General features: G+C 27.9%; 1 protein-coding gene across 1 annotated transcript in view; it reads left to right on the top strand.

Moving 5' to 3' along the window:
• The first annotated feature begins 9,029 nt into the window (after positions 1–9,029).
• The window catches only part of hdly (hadley), a 114,510-nt gene continuing 100,880 nt past the window's right edge, over positions 9,030–22,659 (top strand). Inside the window, exon 1 of the mRNA XM_075361377.1 lies at positions 9,030–9,178. The gene's annotated coding sequence lies outside the window, so the exon portion shown is untranslated. The remainder of the gene's footprint in view (positions 9,179–22,659) is intronic.

Below are 22,659 nucleotides of genomic sequence, written 5' to 3'. Positions count from 1 at the left end.
CTACTTTTTTTTTCCCCCAGTGCATTACCAAAACTAAGACATACTTCAGAATTTAGTCTTTTAGTTTGTTTGGTTTGAGAGAGCAGCTTTGTCTATGGGTTTCCTTGAAACTGTATTTCTCATCCGGTGCAGATAAAAAAAAACCCAAAACTGAGGATTAGATGCTTATAGGGAAAAATCTAACTCTTAATAATTACGTACTCAGCCAACTGACAATTTCATCCCGCGGTATTTAATTTCGGTAACCCATAGGGTTCGCCTCGTTGCATTGAGATAAGCCTTGAATCTTTTCTTCACAGCCTTTTATTTTTACGATTCTACACATAGAGCCGTTTCAGGTTCTGCGCACCGATAATTTTCATAGGAGATATGTTTTATCACCTTATATGGCTCAAATATATATTAATGATCGGAACTTTTTAATCAAGCTTAGTATTTAATTTCAAGTTTTCAGCTTTGAATTCAAAAATAATTAACAAAACCGTTATTAGAAAACAGTTATTTATTAAATTATAAATGCAGCACATGGATTTAGCGATCCCATTATCCATTGTTATTGCCACTGAGCTCCAATAAGCCAGGTAAGTAACAATCGGAATAAGATGTTCTCTATTTTACACGTAGAAATTACCTCCTGAAAGGGAAGATTAACGGATAAAAATATCAGGCAAAATATGTTGCTTGAAAAAGGCTAAATATCGATATGATGTCCCAACTTTTTCTTTTAGCCTTCGGGACCCTCGTTAGGTATTGTTTCAGAGGATGAGTTGAAATGGCAATTTTGTAGCGTGTGAAAATACCATCCCTGACCGGGATTCGAACCTGGAACCTCCGGATGAAAGGCCGAGACGCTACCACTCGCGTCATGAAGGCCGGAAAATATAAGATATCTAACACTATTCGATCATGAAAAAAAAGAAATCATACTAAAAGTTCCATGATGAATATTATGGAAAAGATAAGCAAAATAAATTATTCTAGGTAATTGTTTCTGAAGTGTAATAAACCACTGTTCGTGTCTCCATTGGTTTTTTTTTTATAGAATAGGGTTATAGAATGTGAAATTTCTAATAAAGATGAACACTTCGTAGATATCGAACGGAATGTGAAACTACCAGAAATAAATATACTAAGAATGAATAAGTAGATATAGACTGACAATTAATATTTTTACTACCTTGTACGAAGTAAAGGAAGTATTGTGATCACGAAAAATTTCGATTTTCAAATTTCAACAGAAATATTCATTTTGACCATCCCTTAATCCATTTTGACTAGCTTCGGCGTGACTTCTGTACGTACGAATGTATCTCGCATAACTCATAAACGATTTAGCAGTAGGATGTTTTAGGATTGTTGTAACATCTAGTTGTGCTCCTCCCATTGTGATTGCAATCGACTGAACTAAAGTGTCCAAAAAAGCCCACAATACAACAAAATTTGGATTTTGGACGTTTTCTTAACTGCAGTAAAGCCCTCATTGGTAACCTTTCAACGATATATCATAAATGGTACTTATTTTCATTGGTTCCAGAGTTTTATCCAAATAAAACTTTAATTAATGAAATATTTGGATTTTACAACGCGTATCGGTTCGAATCAGACTTCATCTCCTTTTTTTTAACTTTTGTTTAATTTAAATATATTGATTTATTAATAATTATTAACCTCTGATTGTATGAAAGATTTTTCGATAAATAAATCAATCATAACACTAAAAAAAAATCAGAAATTATTAAAAAAATATAATTTTACGTACTTTTCATTTTTTTTAAATGTGTCTATGTAACTTAATAGGCTTACAAGGAAGTCATGTTGTATCCACATCAGATTTTTTTTTATTGAAGATATCACTGTTCACACTGAAGAACGAAAAGAAAGGAAACATTAAACACAGATTATGAGTGATATCTAATAAAGATGCTCTTACTACCAAATGTAGAAGTTAGACTTTAGGTTTTGGTTTATTCTCTTGAGAATAAATTATTAATTTTTAAAATGAAATGTGGATACCAAGAAAGAATAGTGATTTTATGATAACAGTGGGTATTATGTAAATACCACCGGGAAAATCTTTTTAATAAGAAAAATTTACATAAATTAATTATTTATTTTAATTTTTAAATAGAAATTATTTATTTACATAATAATAATAATAATAATAAGAGTAATTTAAAGAAGAGTTAAAATTCTAAAAAAAAAATTATTCACCAATTTTATAGTTGTTAAGAATTATTACCCGTTGTTTCTTTTTATTTAAGAACAAAAACAGCAAAGAAAAAAGTAACAAGTCTAGTTTCTTTTTCTACAAGAATGATAAATACGTTTTATTACAAAATAAATCTTCATATAATGAAACAACAGAATATATTCCCAAGGGAGTGATGAAGACAGTTGTATTACTTAATTAAAAGCGTAACGATTCCTTTGTTTTCCTTTCTTTTCCATGAAATATTATACTTTCTGTTATAAGGCGATATGAACAAGCATAAATAATTATTTTGAGTTTCATTTAGCAACTTCTATTTTAACGAATCAAGAATGATTTATTAATAGAATATACCAAGTTTAGAATTACTACTTGCAAAGTCGATCTGGTTCCGGAAAAATTAATTTAACACTTAAGTTAACTAAATTTTTTAAATTATTCTGAAAAACAAAGTAAAATGAAAATATAAACAATAAATTAAAATCTATTAAAAATGATTTTAATAATAAATTCAGTTTAACTTCTATTTTGAAAAAGATCAGGGCACCCAGATTTACCTGCTAAGTACTTCAGTCATTACGCTTACTATGTTTTCAACAGGCTGGAAACTCTAAGAATGATCTCATCAACCCCCCCCCCCCCACAAATCACACCAAGGTTGTACTTTCATATCTTAATCTTCTCAGCACAATCCTAGTGGGAACCTGAACCGCACACACAGAAAGCCAGAATGATGAATAAGATTAACGAATAAGGAAAATAAATGAATACAAGGATTTATATGGCATTTAGACGTTTTCCAAATATATTGAAACCTTTGTTGAAATACCAGTATCCATGATTTTTGAAGTGATTATGCTGTCAGCTTGTTTCATCAATCGATTGCAAGCCAAGACGAACATAAAACCAGTTTGTATTTGACCAACTATAAAATTAATCTTCATTACATTTTTATGAAACTTACATAATACCTTTTTTACCTTTTTTTTAAAACCAATTCAAATATGGAAAACTAATTTTTCACAGTAATATTAAATAAAAACCAATGAGTTTAATTAATAATTAACGAAAATATCAAAACTTAGACAAACTTTTTAAAATTAAATCAACATATCTATCAAAAGAATTAATAACTTATTTCTATCATAAAAGAGTATTAAGAGGAAACCTGTTATGGGTTTTTTAAAACGGAGAGTTCTCAAGTTCGAATAATTATAGGAGGTTTACATACGTTAATGATATTGTAAAAATTAATAAAAAAAAAATTATATCACAAAATATGTTACTAAAATTTGTGATAAATATCTAAATTGTAATTTTTAATTGTTGTAAAATCAATCCACTACCTATCTTTTCCTATTTACTTAAAACTATTTTTTTTTTCAGAACCAATATATAATTATTTTTATAAACAATACCGAATAATTTAATATAGATGTTTTTCTAATCACCTGTCCCTATTAAGTTTTATATTTTGCCGATTTTGTTATATTTACTGATTTAAAAAATCATTATTAAATTTATTTTATATACGAGGTGCGGCAGTAAAGTAATGAGACTGATTTTTCTTTGCAAGATGTGGCAACCCTGCAGCTTGCGTAGGCACACCATCTTTGATCTTGGTCTATAAGCTACTTCTAGTCTAAGCGGCACATTGATGCACCTGCTCGGTCGTGAGTTGTGCTGTAATAAGTGAACACGTGTTTGTGTCTCTCGTCACAGAATTGAAACCGCAAAATATTGCGCAACGGTATGCCATTTCTTTTTGCGTTAAATCGGGTGAAAACGCGACGACAACTTACGGAAGCTTCAGAAGGCTTTTGGAGAGGAGGTTATGTTAAGAGCTCAAGTTTTTCGGTGGCATAAAATTTTTAGTGAAGGCAGAATGAATGTTGAAAATGAAGACCGCAGTGGATGACCATCAACCCCACGGACAGATGTCAACTTGACCAGGGTGCGTGAAATCGTACGATCTGATCGAAAATTATCCGTGAAAATGATTGTAGAAGAACTCAACATCGATCGAGAAACGGTTCGTCTAATATTAACTGAAGATCTTGGTATGAGAAAGATTTATGCAAAAATGGTCCCCAAAAATCTCACACAACAGCGAGAAACACGGAAAAATGTGGCAGCCGATCTGTTAGAGCAAACGGAAATCAATCCAGATTTGTTGAGCCGTGTTATCACTGGTGATGAAGGTTGGTTTTTTCAATACGATCCAGAGACAAAACGCCAAAGTTTGCAATGGTGCTGAAAGGGATCACTCCGACCAAAAAAAGCTCGCATGTCAAAGTCAAAAGTGAAATGCATGCTTGTGTGCTTCTTCGATTGCAAGGGAATTGTTCCAAGGGAAACGGAGGCACATCAGGAGTGCCTCCGATCGACCTTATGGCTCATTTCAGAGTCGAAAGAGATCATGGTGTTGAAGTTCATGAAGCGAGGCATAGGCTAATAGAGAGATGGAGCACAGCAGGCCCTGGAGACAGGACCAGAAGGCTAATCCCCAATCTAAGGAACTGGCTACATAGAAAACACGGTGAAATAAACTTTTACACGTAACAGTATTTTACAGGACACGGTAGTTTTAATTACTATCTGCATAGAGTCGGTAGAAGGGAAACTGCAGCCTGTATGTACTGTGACTGTGATGATGATGTCGAACATACTTTCACTGTATGTCATTAACGGAGGGAAGAGACAGACGGTACTGACCTGTCATCTGATGGAACTGGCAGACTAATTAATAGCATGTTAAACAGTGAAGAAACTTGGAAAAAAGTTGAGTTGGTCATCAAAAGAATACTTATGCAGAAAAACAACGATGAGAGGAGACTAGGATTTTAAACTTTAGCATAGGGCAGGGTGGACAGCCTCAGTGGCGCGGGCTGACATGCCGAGGTGTGTCAGTTCCGATGATCCACTGGGGACTCCTAAGGGTTTTTCATTAGGTTAATATCAAGATCTGAAAAGACCCAATCACCACGTCACGACAATACATGGTACTGACGTGGCGATATACGGATGGGGCAAAAGAACTGACCGGTGGGCCGACCTGCCATGCCGGACTTATAGCCGGTAGGTGGGAAGGCCCATTAGAGTACAACAGGCACTCCCCTGGGTGGCACAATACCAACCAGTCAGACCGGCCCAGGGGAGTAGAGTTCAAAAAAAAAAAAAAGAAAAAAAAGGGAATTGTTCGTAAAGAGTGGGTGCCTCCTGGACAAACAGTTAACCAATATTTCTACAAAGAAATTTTAGAAAGACTTCGTAAACGAGTTCTTCGTGTCCGTGCCAACATTGCTTTTAATTGGATTCTGCATCATGATAATGCGCCATCCCATACTGCTCTGTCAGTACAGAAATTTTTAACCTCAAAACAAATTGCAGTACTACCACGGCCACTTTATTCACCAGATATCGCTCCGTGCGACTTTTTTCTATTTCCAAGAGTCAAAATGGCGGTCAAGGGACACCATTTTCAAACAACACAAGATATCAAAAAAGCTGTGACGAGGGTCTTGGAGGATGTTACAGAATATGAGTTCCAGAAATGTTACCATCAATGGCAGAAGAGCTGGAATAAGTGTGTACAATCAGAGGGGAACTACTTTGAACGAGACAACACTAAACATGACTAAAACGGTAAGCAAAATTTTTTTCACATCAGTCTCATTACTTTATTGTCGCACCTCGTATATATACACATACATATATATATGTACTAGGTTCAGAGCCAGGCATCGCTTCGCTCTGCTTTTTTAGGCGTAAAAGGAATTCAGTTTTAGAAAACTGATTTATTTATTGTAATTATGTAAAAATACATAACTTCAAACTCTAGTTATAAAATTCACTAAAATTTTACAAAGTAATTGTAACTGTTTTCCACACAACCCATGAGGTACAGCGAAATGTGCGTTTTTTTGATAGTCTTGACAATTTTTTCAAGAGATGATTCATTTTTGCCTGGTTCACATTATTTGCGTATTACGAAAAATTACTGTAATTAAAAGATTTTTAGTATTTGTTTTGCCAGTACATTAATTATTCATTTCGATTTCTTATTTCTATTTCATAATTTTAACGTTAGCCCTTGTACTGCTATCAAATACGCAGTTTGAATTTTTATATTGGTCATACCGTTCCGGAGATATAACTCAATTTCGGAATAAAGGAGTGACCGGATAACCGGATAATCTAGAGTATATCTTTTGAATGTAAACGTTAGCCCTTGCACTGCTATCAAATACGGTGTTTGAATTTTTAATATTGGTCGTATCGTTCCGGAGATATAAATAAATTTCGGACAAATAACGGATAACTGAATAATCATTCAGTTCACCGTACATATTTTTTAAGCTAACATTCCACTCAACATGGTAAAAAATAAGCCGTTTGAATTTTTAAAATTGGTCATACCGTCTCGTAGATATAATTGAATTTCGGAATAAGGTAACGTCCGGATAACAGGACAACCGGATATACGAGAGTATAAAAGAAAAACATAAAAACCACCCTTACAATAGAAACTTTTTGCCGAATTAGATTTTCTTGTTTGCCTATGGGGTCCTTAATCATGCATTTAAAAGAAATCAACTCCTCTTTTATATATAGACATTAGTGATCAGTTTTTTTACAAAAAAGATTTTATTTAGGAGGAAGTACGATTTTATCTACGTGAAATTCTATGGAAAATTCTATGCAAAAAATGAAATCAAAACATATTCTGTCAAGCTTAAATTTTCGTTCGATCATTTTCCTACTAAGTGAAGTTTCTTTTATAATTCAATATGACATTATTTTCGACATACAACTTCTATACCTACACATATTTATGTTGAGCTAATGTTTATTGCATGCCAATTATATATTAAATATCAACGAAAGAGATGAGATGGACAAAACGTATCACAATTTATTTTTATATAGTTCTTAATAGTATTTCGTATCTTACTGAATTCATCCTGTAGAATTCGTTGTAGGATAAAAACAATATATCTCGTATTACGAAAACCGTATTACTTCGGTCTTATTTATTGCTTAACAAATACACACCGGACCACCACGAGACATGTACAAACGATCGGGGGTTTCCGTTAGTGATCGTTACATTTCGGTGCCTAATTTTTGGTTATAGTTAATTATTTTATGAAGAAAAACGAATAAAATATATTAAACAAACATAAAAAAATATATTATTAATATATATTTCACATTTGCCTAGATTAAAGAAATAAATATATATTACAGGTATAAATAATAAAAAGTACAAGTAAAATATAAAATATAACAAGTATACACCTGATCACTACGAAACATGTACTAACGATCGGGGTTTTCCGTTAGTGATCGGTACATTCCGGTGCTATGCTAAGGGGAACGGATACACACACACACACACACACACACACACACACACACACACACACACACACACACACACACACACAGACAGACAGACAGACACACATACAAATGCCCTTTAGTAGGGTAGGATATATATATATATATATATATATATATATATATATATATATATATATATTAATGTAATACTTGGAGAAGATCTTTTACTATCTTCTATTGCATTTTCTTAAAATAGTTATTGTACATCCATTCTTTACTCTCTTACTAAAACAGAAAGCACCTATTTCATGAATATTTTCTGATGTTATGTGGTACAAATAAACAAATACATTCCACTCAAACATATTACCCTCCTTCTGGTGTGATTAAGTAAAGAAAAAAAAATTTCATTAAAAAGTTAATTTTAAAGGTAATTTTGCGATAATTTTGTCGAAAACGCGTTTTAAAATTTTTAACGAAACTGTAAATTCCTTATTACGGAAGAATTTTTTTTAATGTTTACTAGACGACATTATTATATTAGCAAAAAAGTTCAGGAATAATAATCTATAGTAAATCAGGGTATGTTTGGTAAATTAATTGTGATTACCGTATAGGAACATGACATGAGCATGAGTCACAAGTCACTCTCAAAATCACGGCTATCATTAAGAATAACAAGCATCATTATTCCAAGCTTACTGCGTAAAATAAGGAATGAAATAGTTTCATGTCGCCTTCATCACCAAACCACATATAATAAGATAATAAATATCACGCCAAGCTCACCGAAACGAAGGTGATATTTAACCTTACACGTGATATTTTTATTTTAATATAAGATATAAAATATCCTAATCTATTTTAATATCTTATATCTAAGAATAATATAACCAGGTTATATTATAACCTAACCAGGTTAGGTTGTTTTCTATGTTTCACATCTATAAAATATACTAAGCAGAAATCGTAAAGGAAAGTGACAAAAGTAATGTGATAGTTTTTTTTTAATAAGAGTACCAATTAAACAAATAATAATTATAATTATATTAAAACGTTTAAAAATAAACACGCTTTTTTCGCTTTAGAATGTAACTAATAATAGACGAACTCCAAGGAGTTGAACGATTTTTTTTTCAGATAAAAAATGTATACTTTAGTAGCAATCAATCTGTAAGCGTATTAACTTGGATAATTTATTATCAAATTAAAAAATTAAAAACATTACCAAAAGCGAATTAATTATCTATAAATTTAAAAATATTAAAAAAGGTTTCCTGTATCTGTCGATTAATAAATATTCTTTAAGTGTAAAAAATACTATTGATCATTTTATTGTAATTATTATTACTATAATTATCAATTTTATACACTTTTTTCTTTAAAACAGTTACATATTTTATTTCTACTAACTTACTACATAGTGGGAGATGTTTAGTAAATGAGGTAAGAATGATGACGTCACATTTCTCGATTCAATGTCGAAGGTCCTCCTTCTCGGATAGAAGACCAGGTGTTGTAGCCAAGGAAGCGTAATATTATAACAAGTGCAACAGAACCGGCTGGGGTGTCTTTCTCATTACAATTCGATACGACACGCTCCATAGCAGCTGCTTTTACAAGGTATTAACAGTTAGTTATAGCAATCAATTTCAATAATTAATTTTAATTCAATATTGCGTTTTATTCTTATTTAAATTAAATCTAAAAAAAATGTAAACAAGTTAAAATATTAGCAAATAAAATAGGATATAATTAATTATTATAATAAAATAATTGTAACATTCTTTATTTAAAGCCGTTTTTGATTGTATTTTTATTTGTTGTATAAAAATATGTAATCGGTATATAAAAGCATTTAAGTTTTACCGGTAAAGATTAAAAAAAAAATTGATTTAATATCCGTCCATTCAATTTTTTGGTAAAATGGATATTTTACCTAAATGGTTAATATTACAAAATATTTTACAATTTTAAATGGATATTATGAGGAAAAAGTTTTCCCCTGGAAAACCAATTTTAATAAAATATGTTCCTACCTAGTAATATTTTCTAATTCCTACAATTATTAACGTTAATCGCTTATAAATGAAGGACTATTTCTTGTGATATTTTTCATATTATATAATTTCAATCATAATTATACTTCTCCTGAGGATGGCGTAATAGCCGAAACGCTCGAGGAAGTCAAATTGAAAGTTTTGTAAGCTGTTCTTAAAATTACATATAAAATAAATTTTTTCCTTAAAAAATTTATTCGGAACAGATTAAAAAAAAAAAATTTTTTTTAATCAAAAATAAACAAAAAAAACATATTTTTTTTTGTTAAAAAAAAAAATGTTCTCTTAAAAATTACTTCGGTTGAAAAATTAGTGCTAAATTCAAATTTCAATAAATTTATAATTAATGTTTTAAGTTTTTTCTAAATTTAAAATTAATTAGTATTTTTGTCGTTCGTTTAGGAATATTTCTTTTACAGTGTAAAATTTTTCAGTTCAAACGGAATGATAATTTCTCTTAGAAAGATCAGATTGCTTTCATTTTCCATCAAAATTAAATGATGCAAATCCGAACTGAACTTTTTATCAAATGTCTATGTACGTAAGTTTATATCATTTTTTCCCTCTAAAAATTCAGGATGAGTTATAAGAGTACAAAAATGATCAGTCAGTTCTTTGTTTTGGCGATCGTAAATCATGTAGTTTGATTTTCTGAAAATTAATAATTTTAACATTTTCAAAAGGAAATGTGTTATCCTTGTCAAAAAAATTGTCACTTATTACTAAAAATATTATAATATATAATAATTACAATAATATTCACTTTCATCAAACGAAATAAAAAAACTAATTTAGCGTTAGAAATACTATGGTGCTTCTAGTATTTCTAATACAAGGAGAATCTTATAATACAATTATTAATAAAATATTTAATTTTTACCTCTCGTCAGTTATAATTACAGCTTTTAATTTCTTTAAAAGAAAATAAAACATCATTTTATTTTCCTAGAATATTACTGTTATGTTGTTAAGCTTATGTAAATAATAAATAAACCTGAATTTTATGATTTCTTTTCAAACTTATTTAATAATATGCAACAACTATATCAATATTATTTTTTCATGTAATTATTATTCTTTATAAATTAAAACAGTCTATAGTTAAACTATTTTCTAAACACTGTTCTTATCAAGGTTGATAAGAACAGTAAAACTTCCAAGTTTTACTTTAAAGTATTTATTTATTTGACTTTTAGTAATGAGCAACAAATTGTTACAAAACGAGATAATAAGATCAATTTAGTTAAAACATTCATTAAATATTACATCGGTTATTAAAATCTGAACCACTAAATTACGATAAAAGAAATCCATAAATATTTATTTATCCTAGATTAAATTCTAAAAAAAAATCCCAGAAAGCCAGAATTTATTTATTTATTTAGTTAATTACTTTAATATTTTCTGATTTAATTTCTTGAAGAAAATTAATTCTACAGTATCGTTTATCAGGTACGGAATTGATTTTTTTAATACACTTCTTTAATAATAAAAATAAGTCTCCAACATGAACAGAATTATTATTAATTAAAATTTAAAATAAAATATTACTGTCTATGTTCTACTTAAAATTATCTAATTACATGAATTTAATGTTTTGTATTATACGAAACTGGTCTGGAAAATCCCCAAATATGTCAAGGAAACAACTATACCTTATCTTGTAATATTTATAAGTTTTCCGCAATGAGTGAATATATTTTATAAACTTTATTTTTTATCGACAAATACTACGATTAGCAGTTCATTTTATACTAATTCTCTCGCTATTTTTTTTATGATTCCGATGTATAAAAATGTCTGATAAAGTGTTAAAGGTATCAATACACGTGTCAAATTTTATTTCTGACAGGAGGAAAACAGAATCCTTTTCCGCATGAATAGAGGAAAGACAAACTGGAAATTATCAGTTATCTGTAAAGAAATTAAGATTACACATATCATTACAAGAAACGTTGAATTTTATTTTGATACCTTCAGACAGAAGACAAAGACATTTAGGAAAATTAAAAAAAAAAAAAAAAACCTATTTAAGCAAACAAAGCTAGGGTTAATTAACTCAAATAATAACCGAATGACTACATGTCAACAATTAAAATGGGATTAAATTTTCTTAACTATTCGAATATGGTAATAGAAGATAAACTCATAAATGTCCACTTAAAATTCATTTTTTTAAAACTGTTTGCTGTAATCTAACCTTGAATTAAAATCACGTTTTTATAACTATATTACCAAAACTAAATTACAAAATTACCTAAATTAGCAGTATGTGATAGCATATAATTTAACGTAATACCTTAATCTTAAATTACAACTAATCATTAATATAAACGTGGACAGCTATATAAGTGCAACATAATAACTTGAAGTTTGTGCCAAAAAATAACATTTTTTTCTCTGTCGCTATAAAAAAAAATCTGTCCTCATGACTTCCTTTGTACGCCTATTAAATTACATATACAATTTATTTAAAATGAAAAGTAAATTTTATTTCATTAATAACTTCTGATATTTTACATATTTTTTGTTGTTATTAAATTAATATTTATCGTGAATTTTTTTCAACCAGAGGTTAATAATTATTAATAAATCAATATATTTAAATTTAAAAAAAAGTTAAAAAGGAGGAGAAGTTCCAGACTTCTCCTCCATTTTAACTTCTCCTCCAGACGATGTGCCTTGTCCAATATTTCATTAATTAAAATTTTACTTGGCTATAACTGTGGAACCAATGAAAATAATTACTACTTATGATATATCGTTGAAAAGCTCTCAATGAGGGATTATTACTGCAGTTAAGAAAAACAACAAAATCCAATTTTTTTTGGATTTTGGACATTTTTGGTTCAGTCGATTGCAATCAAAAGGTGAGGTGCACAACTAGATGTTACAACAGTCCTAAATCCATCCTACGCTTAATCGTTTTTGAGTTATACGAGATATATACGTTCGTACAGACGTCACGCCGAAACTAGTAAAAATGGAAATTTCCGTTGAAATCTTAAAATCGAAATTATTTGCGATCACAATACTACCTTTACTTCGTACAACGAAGTAAAATAATATTGTAGTGGAGAGTACATAAACAATAGGTCTACAATTTGTAAATGTATATTGAAATATTTGTTAAACACACACACACACACATTTTATTGCAAAAGCTTATTTGTATTGTCGTAAGTTTATATTCTGAAATTACAGCATTAAAATTTGTCATTGTCTGTCAATATTTTTCATCGGAATTACATTTACTAACTGATAGTCATTCTTGCAGCGGAGAAAAGGGAGAATTATTCAGGAATAATTCTTTGTTAATAATAATAACTACTTTGCGGGTGCTCTGTTAAAAAAAAAAATAAAAAATAGTTTTCTTGAAAAAATTTTCGTCAACTAAACTAATAGAAAGTACAACTTCAACAATCTTAAAAGTTCGAAACTAATTCCTTAAATTTTAAAGGGAGAAAAGTTTTATCAAGTAAAGTTATAAAATTTAAAGTCAGAGTAATAACTCTGAACTTCATAAATTTATTTTTGAGATAAATTAAATTTTATTCAACTTTATGTAAAAACACAATTTGCGTACTCACAAACACAAATAGACGTAAAATTACTGAAAAATAAAGTTATAGTACAAAAATAAATATATAAACTAATTAAATAAGAAAAAAGTAACTTTTTATTAATCATTTGACAAAATAATGAGATATACTCGTACAATGTTTAAATTAGTTTTATATTATTTTAATTAAAACTAAAACAAATTGTTTAAAAATTTCCTCTTTTTTATTACGTTTACTAAGTGCCAAAACCGGAATGCTGCAGATGATGAACGTTTGTATGGCTTGCTCCAAAATAATGTATTTTGTTTTGTCCGTTAGTCATTTGTTATTTGATAAATTCTCCATAAGTTTTATACAGAGTAAATCTTTAAATTTCACCATATTTATAACATCTTATATCTGTTTTATATGTGCATAGTGTATCACAAAGTTCTCCCAGGATTTTCATAATCTATTCTACTCGTAAAAATAATGGAAAAAGTTCATATAAAATGATATATGTGTCCTAAAATACTTCATTGCTAGATACGGCTAGTCAAACGTTTCGTCCAGATTGCAGCTACTCCGGTGAAATGAGAACATACTCAATTCCTAGGACGTTAATTAAGGAATAGAATTATGAATTCCTTATAATTTTTGACCTGAAAAATCGAGTAAAGTAGGTTCCAGAACCGTATCTTCAGTAGTTTTTGAGAAATCTTGGGTGAAAACCAATAATTGGGATAAAAATCCCTGTTTTTTGACATACAATAATTAGTTAAATGGACAATAATCACATAAAAACCATTAAACAAAACTTTAGAGAATTTAATTCTGACAAAATAATGTCGGATAAGTTGAATAAAACTCCTTAGAAAGATTCGAATTTTATTTAGAAACAGTACACTAGACCAAAGTGTATTATACTTTCTATTTTATAATAAATGTTTGAAAATTATCCGGCCATTCTCAGCAAATTTCTTGGCACGCTTCTGATAGTTATTGATTTTTAATGATAATTTATTGATTTTCACCCCAGATTTCTCAAAAACTACTGCAGGAACCTACTTTATTCGATTTTTCAGGTCAAAAACCGTAACAGATCATTAATTCTGCTCTTTAATTAACATCCTAATAATTGTAGTACGATTTTATTTCACCGGGAAAGCTGAAATCGGGCGAAATCTTTCATCAGCCATAACTCGCAAACGAAGCATTTTAGGACATATTTTAATATGAACTTTTTCCACTATTTACACGAGTAAACTAGGTTATGAAAGTCCCTCGAGAACTTCGTGATACACTCTGTATACACACACACATATATATATATATATATATATATATATATATATATTATTCTTAATATAGTTTTAATATATTTTATTCTTTTTCATTTTCATTTATATTTACTAAACACTTATTCAAAGAACAATTTAATAACTAACAAAGTGGTGTATGCAACAAAACAAACAGCAAAGATAGCATAGCAATCCTCAATCGTAATAAGTACTTTCTGTCAGGCCTGCTTAGGAAAGTAAGACGTGAAGTGGTTTCATTACAACCAAACCCTTCCAAGCCCTTCGAAATTCAAATGATATTCAGTTCAACTACATGATATTCGTGATATCCATGATATTTAGTTTACTTCAGGGATTGGTTGTGTAATGAAGATTATTTTAAAGGAAAAAATTTTACATGTGCATTTTGCTCTCAAATACCTTACATCTGTTGCAACCATAGAAAAATTTGGAAGGTATATTATCTTTCCTATACTGCAGCCAAATTCTCAGTAGGAGGTCTATTTTATTCATTATCTTTGGAGAACGCAAAGTATTTCCGGATTTCTAAGGAAGATACAAATATATTTTTCGACAATAATCTTTTTAAATTAATCAGATAAACCGACATCAGAATAAAAATATTTGCAAGGCAGCAATTAAAAAAATGATTTTTCTGAAATAGTTTTAATCACGTTATTATATTCAAAGTAAGGGCTAAGCTAAACGGTCAACCATTTTTAACATTAGCTTAGTAAATAAACTAAAAAATTCAATAGCCGATAATTTCAAATACAAATTGATAATTAATTGCACATTTCAACTGTTAAACAATCAATAGTAATACAAAAGAATTTTTTTTAATATTAAAATAAAAATCTGATGTGGACGTCACATGACTTCCCTGTACGCCTATTAAATTAATGTACACATTTTTTTTAAAATGAAAATACATAAAATTTTATTTCATTAATAACTTCTGATATTTTTTCATATTTTTTTTTTTAAATGTTATTATTGAATTATTATTAATGTAATTTTTTACAATCAGAAGTTAATCATTATTACTAACTCAATATTTTTTTAATTAAAAAAAAAAAAGAAAGGAAATGAAGTCGGATTTGAACCGATGTGCTTTCCCCTTGTAAGATCCAAATATTTCATTAGTTAAAAGTTTATTTGGCTGTAATTCTGGAAACAATGAATATAAGTACCACTTATGATATATCGTTGAAAAGCTCTAAATGAGGGCATAATACTGCGTTAAGAAAAAGTGCAAAATTCAAATTCTTTGGATTTTTGGCTTTTTTTGGACACTTTTGGTCCAGTCGATTGTATTCAAAAGCGGAGGTGCACATAAATTTTAACATCCTACGACTAATCGTTTGTGAGTTATGCGGGATACATACGTACGTATGTACTGTCGTCACGCCTAAACTAGTTAAAATAGATTCAGGGATTTAGGGAAATATATTCAAAAAATATATTTTCACTGAAATCTGAAAGCCGAAATTTTACGCGAACACAATACTTTTTTAGTTCGTACAAGGAAGTAATAAATCGTACACATACTTATTCTTCATAATAATTATTTTTTGAATATATTTATCTTACCTAATTATTCTGCGACTGCTAATAATTTAACAACCAAATAAGAATAAAATTTAAGGTTCGTTTTTTTGTATTTTTTAACCGTTTTTGTAAGTTACGCGTATTTTTGAGGATTTTATAACTTTTTTTTTTAATTTTTGCTAACTTAAAACCCAAATTAAAGTTTAATTATATTTTTCTATAGTCTATTTTTTATGTTAAGTTCAATATTGAATTTCCTCTTCGTTTTATTTTTCGGTTTAGATAAAAATTATGTATTTATATTTGGATGAAACAGTAAAATTATTTTTTTTTTTTAAATATATATTTAAAATTTGCCGATCACTTTTTGTAAAATTATTTAATAAAGAATCATCGTATCAATTACAAGTACTTTTAATACTAATGACAAATTCCTTTAAATTATTAAATGGAGATACTTAATAATGATTCAGTGTTAAATACTTCTTAAACAAATGTTAAGAAACATAAACAGATTATTAAAATTATACGATCGTATAAATGAGATACTAAAGATAAAAATATACACTCTCATAAAATTTCCTCCGGAGATTACCTCCTTCACCTTGTACGTTTTTAAAAATCTATCATTTCTATTTGTCGAATTTAAAATTCCGCAGATGTGTTTAGAAATGAATATATGAGGAAAATTAAAAAAAATTAAAGCAGAAATCATTAAATACAAATTTTGACATTTTAAGTTTGTTCCATTAGTAAGGAAACTTTACTTCTGTGATACAATCTGTGTTTCAAATTCATCTTGTACCAGAGAAAGTATTTAGTTTTACATGATTAAATCTATCCGCTTGCAACAAATACAATTATAACTGATTAAGAAGGGTCTGAATTTCATAATACATGTACAGTCCAGTAAGTAAAATACTGCTGATTTTACCTTCTCTTTCATTTATTTCACGGGTAGAGTACAAATTTTAGGAAATAACTCTATTTTCTTATTATCTACTGTAGAGTTGCATTAATGCTCAACTAATTAAAATACAAAATTAATGTTCTTGGTATCTTTTGACGTACCCTTACAGGAATAATTTGTTAGTGACATTATCCTAGATGTTTCACCAAATACTTAAACAAGAAAATTATAATTTTCAATGGATAAAATAATGTTTCATAAAGAAACTGAAAAAAACTTCAGGATATGATCTGCTAGTTAAATAAATAAAAAATTTGGTAACTTTGTTTTTGATTTACGGCACGTAAGATACTACATTCTTATTACCGTAATTACGATAAAGGCTGCAGACTATATAATTGATAATTTACAAGAAAATTATAAGGAAAAAGACTGAAGAAAGACACTTTTTCAAACATTTCAGTACTTGCATAAATAATATTCTTTGTTAGATTATTATCAGTAAAGAAATAAAACTTCTTATAAAATATCAGAGAATTTAATTATATTTTGATTAAACAGATATCAAATTTCTTAAACTTTTGTTTTCATTTAACTTTACTTGCAGAATTTTTATCAAAATTAAACTGTACTAATTTTAAAAAAAAATTGTATTATCTATTTGCAATTTAACGAACTAAATTTACACTTAACTCAAGTGTTCTTGTCACAATTTTTTGAATTTATAATTCTCTCGGAACTGACTAGAGATTCCATTTTCGATTTTTTCTTCGGGTCACTAAATACAAAAAAAAAATTACCATTTGTTTTCGATATTTTGCGTCCAAAAACCTTTACTATTAATAACTGCACCAGTATAAACCAGTATAAATGAAACGAGTATAAAATCAATATAAAGTATATAAATGAGACAGTATAGTCTTATTTTACGTTAGAACAGAAATCAGGGTCGAATTTTCGTTAGCATAACTTGAAAACAAAGTTCGTATGAACTTTCTTTTTTCACCTACAGAACGTATCCTGATATTATAACCTCTTCATCGTGAGACAGTGAATTAATTATAAGAATAAGGCTTTTAAGAACCTCACAGATCATTGTTTAGGAGTTAACAGATGCATTATGATAAATATGGGAAAATGACATAACAGATTAAAAATAAAAAGGGAAATTTTCTTTTACCAGTATATAATTTTACATTATTGTTAACAAATTTTTAAACTATTAAAAGATAATAGTTATTATATAACATAATAATTACTTAGTAATGATAGCGTTAAATAATTAATAAGTTTTTAAAATCGTAAACGCTAAAACCTGAAAACCTATTTCGTAATTCCCTGAAAGCTTAAAACATAATTTTTTCAATTGTGATTAAGATGCACATTATTAATTATCTTTAACTTTTTTCATAAGAAGAAAAGTAATTTAAACAAAAAATTGTAATGATTTGATGAACAAGTAAATAATTGGCACTATCTCTGTTCTAATATAAAGGAGCTTTGTTTTAAGGCCGTATTAGCTTAAGGTGTTTTCTCTTTAATCATAAAACACAGTTAAGTTCTAGTTAAGCCCAAAATGGCAAATATTTTGGGAAGTTTGAAGTAACAATTAATTTTTTTTTTTAAATTCACATTTGTGTTTTAAAATATTTATCTGTGTGATAAAAGTTAAAATAGTTTACCACCTTGATAGCATTACATTATAAAAATATATATATTCTTTTATACAAAAATTATAAACAGTTTTATTGTTGATACGCCGAATGAAACATTAATAAATCCAACAGTATTATCCGTAGAACTTTTTTTGAGTGAGAAGATTAATACATTAATCCTGTAGTAAAGGTTGAAAACTTTATACGTTATAACGACTTGTTTACATAGATATAATTTAAAGAAATTTCAGGTTAGGACAGTAAAAGTTAAAAATATTGTAACAAATTTAATTTCTTGTACTAAGAATCATTATTTTATGAAATCATTTATTTATTTCTATTTTTAAATTATGGACGCTACATTTTCATGTAATTTCCTGCGATATATCATATATATAAACTTTGATAAGCACCGCCTTATATATTTTTTATAAAAAATAAACACGATTAAACTTTTCTATTAAGAGCATCTCTTCGAAATGCAGCATTACTTCAATATCATCCCACCCCTCAAATGATTTTATCAAAGTTTTAGAAACAATTTCCTAACACTTACGTTCAATACAAATTTCATAATTTTATATGAAATCGTTTCGGGGTGTTTAAAAGCAAATAATATCAGGCTTGGCGTTTTTCATACGCTAAAAAAAATATTTCATATTCAAAAGCCTTCATTTTATGTTTTGAATCTAACAAAAAAATACACCTAGCAGATAGACAAACGCATACTGTAAATATCTGCTGTGGACACCACATGACTTCCTTATACGCCTATTAAATTATATTTACACATTTTTTAAAATGAAAAGTAAATTAAATTTTATTTTCTTAATAACTTCTGATATATTTTTTTATTGTTATATTGAATTATTATTTATCGTAAAACTTTTTTTTACAATCAGAGGTTAATAATTATAGATAAATCAGTCTGATTCGAACCGATATAGTGCCTTCCCCTTGTAAGATCCAAGTATTTCAATAATTAAAGTTTTATTTGGCTATAACTCTGGAACTAATGAAAATAAATAACATTTATGATATGCCGTTAAAAAGCTCTCAATGAGGGCTTATTACTGCACTTTTCAACTTCAAAATCCAATTTTTTGTTTTTGGATTTTGGGCCTTTTTGGATACTTTTTGTTCAGTCGATTGCAATCAAAACGGGAGGTGCACAACTAGATGTTACAACAGTTCTAAACCCAAAATTTCAACATCCTAAGGCTAATCGTTTTTGAGCTATGCTAGATACATAGGTACATACATCATGACATCTGTACGTACGTACAGACGTCACGCCAAAACTAGTCAAAATGAATTCAGGAATAGTCAAAATAGATATTTCCGTTGAAATCTGAAAACCGAAATTTTTTGCGATCTCAATACTTTACTTTGTAGATGGAAGTAAAAAAGTATGTAAATTTTAAAGAGGCATAATGTTCAACCATTGTTTTAATTATTTTTGAGAAGGGAATTTGTATTCTTAAATTTGAGAAGGTGAAACTGCGGCGATTATTTTTGAACCGGTAGCAACATCCTCCTTTGTTACGCAATAGTCATGAAAGTAGAAATTATTTGACTAATTATTTATTAATTTCATTCGTTGTTCATAATAACCTCTATGGGGCTTTTTTAATAGCATTTTAACAGCTGTAAAGATTTATCCACGACTAATATGTAACTGCCCATTTATGGAAGGTTTGCTGCTGAAATAAGTTACGAAAAAATTAAAGGAAAAAATTATATTAATTTTTAAAAGTAAATAGGTTAATGTATTATTATATATTAATATAATAGTTAATTTCAAGGATTCTATGATACAAAATTAATTCATAGAGATACCCTACGTAATTTAATAATTTAAACCATGTACACTGAGTTTAGTATAAATTCAGGTAATTGCATATAATTACTAGTTAATAACAGCAATTAAGGAGTTAATTAAGGATGCACTCATATACAACGTGTTAATTATCTAAATAAAATTTCATAAAAGATTATTGAATCCTATTTCTTTATTGCACAACGAATGTAAAATTAATATATTATGGATAATTATATACGTCCATACCGAATAACACTTTAAAAACAACTAGTGTTTCACAAAAATATTAATATTTTTTCTCAGTTTTTTAATAAAATTAAAAACTAACAAAGGATTCAATATAAAAGATAGAATGAGGAAACTGCTCCATACTTTTTTTTTCTTTTTTTGGAGGCGACATATTTCATAATTGAAGGATGTTTGGAAATATAAATAATTGCGGATCGGTACAGTTTCAAAATTATTACTTTATGTTGCGTTTGAAATCTTTGTCTGCCATTTAGGATCTTTTACACTGAATCAAACTTTTACTGATACATGATTTTAAAATAAACGTTAACGAGAAAAACGATGGCGAAACTGTTTCTCGATAAATACTTTCGTATTTGAGTTATAAATAATTAAATTTCCAAAAAACAGTATAATCGCGGTAATAATAAAATGATATAAAACGCCCCGTAGTAAATTTTTATTTTGTATTACCTTCAGGATAACTTTTAATAACAAATTTTAAACAGTTAATGTTGGAATTAATGACCCAAACACTAACAATAACAGCCTTCACAATAATACATAACACACAAATTTATTCGTAAGAATAAATTCAACATTACTACAAATTAAATGGTTAGGTCAACTGATATTATTTACTTTAATTATCGCAATATTAATTAACTTAAAGTAATCTTAAAATAAAAAAATAAAAGTAAGGCACTTTTCTTCAATTTGCCCACTTTTTTATTTTTATTTATTTATTTTATTATTTTTTTTAAAGATAAATGTGGAAAAAAATATTCAGTAATGATATAAAACAATAAATATTAAGAGAAACGTGATTAAGGAATAAAAATGACTACTCATAAATTTTTACCGTTTACGAAGCAAGTTGTTTAGCTTTAAACTAATTGGTTAAGATGTAGCGCCACTGTATAATATATACATAAATCTTGATGATTTGTTATATGTACAGTTTTCCTGAACTAATTAGCATTGTTAAATTTCATTTGTTCACATATTATATTATCGTCAAGTTTGCTTTTAATTAATTAAATTAAAAAAAAAAAAGTTTACCTAACTTTTTAAAATGTTCCTTTTTTGTTAAATTAATTCTTAATGTTAAAAATATTATTGAAATTAGAAAATATTTTTATTTTCTTAATACGATCGTAGTAACTAGATGTATATTTACCAAACTTATACGCTTTTAAAAATTTTCCTATAAACGTTAATTAAAATTAAATTCACAATCCCAATATATTTTTGGCTACAGTATGCTTTTCATGCTGAATTAATATTCTTTTCCAAATAAGAATTCATTAAAAAAAGATAAGAAATCAGCTTCTTAAGCCCTGTAAATATGTATTATTATTATTATTATTATTATTATTACTACTACTTTTATAATTATTATTATTGAGGGAAAAAGCAAGAAAATAAACAAAATAATATAAGCATTATCATGTTTTTTTTTTTTAATAATACTGATTACTATTATTATTATTATAGTATGATTTCACTGTAAAATAATTCTAAAATATTTCGAAGAATCTTTCACAAAACTGTCTTGAGGCTAAACAGCTTTTCAAACATCTCATGTAGAAATTGTTAGAATTAAAATCTTCAATTCATATTTTTTTTTTTTTTAATTCTTTCATAAAAGAACGGATTCTACTGGTTTCCATTAATATTAGTACTTTTCTTTTTCATAACAATTATTACCATTGTTTAATGAAAATCAAGGAATATTCAGCCGATAACGCAGTTCATTTCTTTTCTTTTTCGATAAAAAAAAAACAAAATACAATATGCAACGTTTCTTAAAATTATAATAAAGATATTTAAATCTAACCACAAGTTATAAAATCGGCAAAATTATGTTTTTCAATTACTTATAGAAGATATGAAACACAAAAATTAACTGTAAGGAAATCACATTGGTATATATATATATATATATATATATATAAATAATATTAGCTACAGTGAAAGTGAAAGTAAAACACTCCATACCAAAATAATACATTTATTTTTTTATAGTCGAATT

This window comes from Lycorma delicatula, chromosome 3 (genome assembly GCF_047948215.1).
Source record: "Lycorma delicatula isolate Av1 chromosome 3, ASM4794821v1, whole genome shotgun sequence".
Taxonomy (NCBI): domain Eukaryota; kingdom Metazoa; phylum Arthropoda; class Insecta; order Hemiptera; family Fulgoridae; genus Lycorma; species Lycorma delicatula.
This window is presented reverse-complemented; position numbering and strand designations above follow the sequence as displayed.